This window comes from Echinops telfairi, unplaced genomic scaffold (genome assembly GCF_000313985.2).
Source record: "Echinops telfairi isolate 266 unplaced genomic scaffold, ASM31398v2 ScPeMD7_57;HRSCAF=196, whole genome shotgun sequence".
In the NCBI taxonomy this organism is placed as follows: Eukaryota; Metazoa; Chordata; class Mammalia; order Afrosoricida; family Tenrecidae; genus Echinops; species Echinops telfairi.
The window spans coordinates 2,438,491-2,443,721 of NW_022103955.1; positions in this window are offsets into that span (position 1 = coordinate 2,438,491).

Here is a 5,231-nt window from a genome sequence, read left to right on the forward strand (position 1 = left end):
GTAGAATTGGGATCATGATATTGGGGGGGAGGAAGCATTAAAGAACTAGAGGAAAGTTATATGTTTCATTGTTGCTATCCTGCACCCTGATTGGCTTGTCTCCTCCCCACAACCCCTCAGTAAGGGGATGTTCAGTTGCCCACCAATGGGCTTTGAGTCTCCACTCTGCACTCACCCACCTATACAATGATATGATTTTTTGTTCTTGGATGCTTGATACTTGATCCCTTCGACAGCTCGTATTCACACATGCTGTTGTGCTTCTTCCATGTGGGCTTTGTTGCTTCTGAGCCAGTTGGCCGCTTGTTTATCTTCAAGCCTTTAAGACCCCAGACGCTATATCTCTTGATAGCCTGGCACCATCATCTTTCTTCATCACCTTTGCTTATGCACACGTTTGTCTTCAGTGGTTGTGTCAATAAAGCGGGCACCCACTGATATGATTTTCAGTTCTTTGATGTCTGATAACTGGTTCCTTCTACACCTTGTGGTCAGACAGGTTGCTGTGCTTCTTCCATGTGGGCTTTTGTGCTTCTCAGCTAGATGGCCGCTTGTTTGCCTTTAAGCCTTTAAGACCCCAGGTAGCCGGGCACCATCAGCTTTCTTCACCGCCTTTGTTCATGTTCACATTTTTCTTCAGCAATCGTGTTGGGAAGGTGTGCATCCTGGAAAACAGCATTCTTTGTTAAAGAGATTTAATCTTCCCAATTTAATGAGTTTGGGCCCTTTGTCAAAGATCATTTGAGGATGAATTTACATCTGCATTCTTAGTTCTGTTACATTTGTTTGTGTATTTGTTGCTATACCAGGCTCATTTGACTATATAACCAACACTCATGGTCTTCGAATAGGTTCTAACTTGTAGTGCTCCTATAGGAGAGGGTAAAACGGCACCTGTGGTTTTCTGAGACTGTGACTCCTAATGGGAGTAGAAAGCCTCATCTTCCTTCCACAGGGCAGCTGGTGGCTTTGAACTGTTGACCTTGAGGTTAGCAGGTTTATAAATAAGCACTATGCCACCAGTGCTCCTTTTGGACAGTATTTTAAAAAAACCCACCTCACTGCCAGACAGTCAATTCTTGCTCATGGTGACCCTGTAGGGCAGGGTTGAATTGCTCCTGTGAGTTTCTGAGACCGCAACTTTTATGGGAGTAGAAAGCCTGGTCATTCCTTCATGGAGCCGCTGGTAGCTTCCAATTGCTAAAGGCCTGGTCAAATTCTTCTTCTGTTGTAAGTCAGTTTGGATTTTTCACTTCATTTTGTGTTAGTTTAGGTAGGTTTGACATAGGAAAGTGAGAGACCTTCTACTTTTGCTGTTTACTGCCTTCTTTATTCAGTCTCTTTCTTTTTTATAAAAAGTTGATGATTAGTCTTCTGATAGCTTTAGAAAATAGTGATAGGATAAATCACTTGGGCAGTATTGATATTTTTATAATATTAAATCTTCCTATCCTTAAGCATGGTATATTCTTCTATTTATGTAAATCTCTTTTGGTTTCTTATAGTAGTGTTTTGCTCTTTCCTTTGCATAAATCATTTTTTTCCTTTGGCTAGATGAAATATCCCATCTTATAAATGGCTATTGGGAACTATTCTTTTCCTGATTTCCTTTTTAGAGTCATCTTTGTGCAAAGGAGTATGAGTAATTTTTGTATGTTGATCTTGTATCCTGTCACTTTGCTAAATCTTTCAATTGGTTCCCATAATTTTCTGGTTGAGTTTCTGGGATTTTCTGTGTATAGGATTGCATCGTTTACAAAAAGAAGTTTTACTTCTTTTCCAATTTGAATGTTTTAACTTCCCCTTATTGCCTGATAGTCCTGGCTAAGGCACCCAGAACAATATTAAATAAGATTGGTCAAAAAGGCATCCTTGTTTGATTCTCATTTACAAGAGGAGCACTTTCAGTTTCTCTATGAGTATGATTCATTGAGAGTAATGTTAGTCGTTGGTTTTGTAAATGTCCCCTTAATTATGTTGAGAAATTTGCATTCTATTCCTATTTCATTGAGTTCTTACCCCACTCCACACACCCCCACACCTCCACCCCCCACCCCTCCCCCGCAACCAGGAATGGGTGCTGGATTTGATCAAATGCTTTTTCTGCATCAATTGGGATAATTATGTGATTCTTTTGTTTTGTTTCTTTTACTTCTAAGATAGTTTTTATTGGTGTATGGACATTATATTGAACCTTCCTTCCATAGCCTACTTAGTGAGAATACAATTTTTTTTATATGCTATTGAATTCTATTTGCTAGTTTTGGGTTTGTTCGAGGTTTGTTTTTTTTTTGAGAATTTTTGATTCCATGTTCATGAACAATACTAGTCCATAGTTTACTTTTGTAGTGATATCTTTGCCTGCTTTTATCATCATGGATATTTGTGCTTCGTAAAATAAATTTTAGATATCCTATCCTTTTCTAATACTCTGATTTAAAAGAAAAAAAATAACCAAATAACAAAACAACAACAACAACAACAACAAAAGGGTCAAAATGGACGACACGCTAATGCATTAAATTTTAACCTAATTGTATCTGCAGCAATACATTTTCCAATTGGGCAAGACTATTCACAGCCTAGTCGATGGTCTATGGGAGTTCAATGGCTGCTTAATATGTGTGGGAAGTCTGCAAATGGATTTTTTACTTTCACTGTCATTCAAAGCCTTCTGCAACTGGTGCTCAGAATTTAAGCCCTAATACAATTTATTCCTCTGATTTTTGTTGTATTATTTATAATCCTTGGATAACACAGGCTGGGGAACTCCTTCTGTAGGACTTAGCCGATGCCTCACTTCCATGACTGCTTGATGGGTTGCTTTTTAACCAGTTTTATTGACATGTAATTCACATATACAGTTCAATTGCTTAAACACATTAAAAAGAGTTACGTGATCATCACTATGGCCAATTTTCTTCTTTCTGGTGCTCATTATTACTAGATCCCTATTCCCTACCCCACCCCCACTTCTCCTGTCATGATGCCAAGAAACTATTAATCCAGTTACTGTCTCAATAGATTTACCTATCCTGTATTTCATACAGTGAGAAACATACAAACACAAAAAGCAAAAAGAAACAAACCCAATAACTATAACAAAGTAAAACATAGAAAAATTAGTTTAAAAGAAAACAGAGAAGATGGTGCTGATGTAGGGTCGCCAGCATGAAGACCTCACTGTATAATCACTGCATTTATGGGTGAGAGGGCCAATTGGGGGGCTGGGAAGTGAAACCGGGTTTTGTGGCAGCCCAGGGGTCTCTTTTCCATTTTCCCACAGAGAACAGCTTTTACTTATACATGCATCCCTTACTCGTGGTGCTCACCTGCAGCTTGCCTCCCTTGTCAGTGGGATGGCAACTCCCGGTCCCTTAACCAACTCCCCACGCCTTCTTTGGTGGCTCGCCAGCATGGGGTGACCCAGGACACCCTGTCCTTCAGGGCATCCCAAGGACGCTCATTCGGACTCCTGGAAGCCCTGGGCACTGGCACCTGCAGCAGCCCAAAGAGTAGATTTCTCATTGTGGATAATCCATAGCCGAGGCCCACCTCCCTTCCCTAGTGGCAGGGGCGTGACTGGACTCTACAGATTTTAGAAAGCCCTGGGTAGTTGGAGTGGGATCCGGCACTGGGGAGAAAGAATTAAGAATGGAACCTGCAGCAAGCTCCAGGAGTTTGTTAGATCTATTCCTATTTTCTTTTGAGAAAAGAAACACAAAACCCCTGATACCCCCAGAAGAAATGGAGCCCAGTATATCTGACTTTCTTGGCAGCGTGCCTGATGCTGGGTTGGCAGCCTGTGGAACAGGGGCTAAGCCAGACCGCCCTCTGATATGAAGCCCTCTTTCACCTGGGGCATCCACTGCAATAGCCCATATCCATCCTAGGATGACGTGTAAGCAGTGGATAGTTCTTAGTAGTACATGAATCCAGTCATAAGCACAGTAATGGGAGCATTACACTCTCTATAAACAATCTACAGTGTCAACAAGGGACTCTGGTAGATTCAATGTACCCGTTACCCCAACCACCATAATCTCTGGAACATGGTCCCTCCACCTAAGTAACACACACTCTCCTTTAACTCAACAAGTAAAATTGCATCTCCCATAACCTTCTTCTCTAACTCATTAAAAATTACTATAATGGGTAGGCTTCTTTTGATTAATAGCACCACTTAAAACCTGTTTCTGAGCACCTATATCCAAATCCCCCTACTCCCCCAAGTATTACTCCCTCCTCATCTACACACAAAGTTTCCAGCACCTATCCGATCCTCCCCTAACCTAAAGAGCCTCCCCTTTCCTCCTACAGAAGACTATGTACCTCCTTCAGCTTTACCAAGATGTCATGCAAACAAGAGCCAATACCGGCAGCTACCATTCAGTCAATAATTGAAGTTCACCCAAACCCAATGGTTTACACTGGAGAAGCAGTCCTTGAATCCAAGAGGAAAAAATGCATAAGAATTCTGTTTAGGGCTGTACAAGAAATCAGGGGATGAATCCTTAAAACTGATGAAAAAAATAGAGATAGTAGAATCCTCATATCAAAGGGAAATCTGGGAGTTCAGGAATGAAGTAGCAGAAATGAAGCAAAGGGTGAATGATCTCACCAATAAAATGAAAGAAGCAGAAAACTGAATCAGTGATCTCAAAGATAACCAAGCAAAATACAGCAAAAGAAAGCAACAATCCAACAAAAAAGGAAAATAATCTGAAGAAAGCCTGAGGATGATGTGTGATTCCATGAAGCAAAACAATATTTGAACTATTGGGGTCTCTGAGCAGGAGGAAATAAATTAGCCTACAGTTAAAATAATAAGGGAATTCCAGGAAGAAAATGTCCTCAATATCACAAAGGAGGAGATGATAACCATTCAGGAAGCAGAGAGAACACCAATTAGATTACCCCCAACCCCCACCAAAAGAAGAAGAAGGAGGAGGAGGAGGAGGAGAAGAAGAAGAAGAAGAAGAAAACACATAATGAATGACATATAATAGCAGGAAGATGGCACCAATGTAGGATTGCCTACAGAAACCACTCTGTGTGGGATTGCCAGATTTGCAGGTAAGGTTGGGGACTGGGTCTCTGAGCTCCCTAGAGAGTTCTTTTGTTCATTCTCCCACAGAGACCACAGCTGTGCTACTCACGTGCTTGATCCCTTTTCACAACATCCAACAACACTTCTATTGCAGGGCCAACTCCGGGCTACCCCCCCCCGC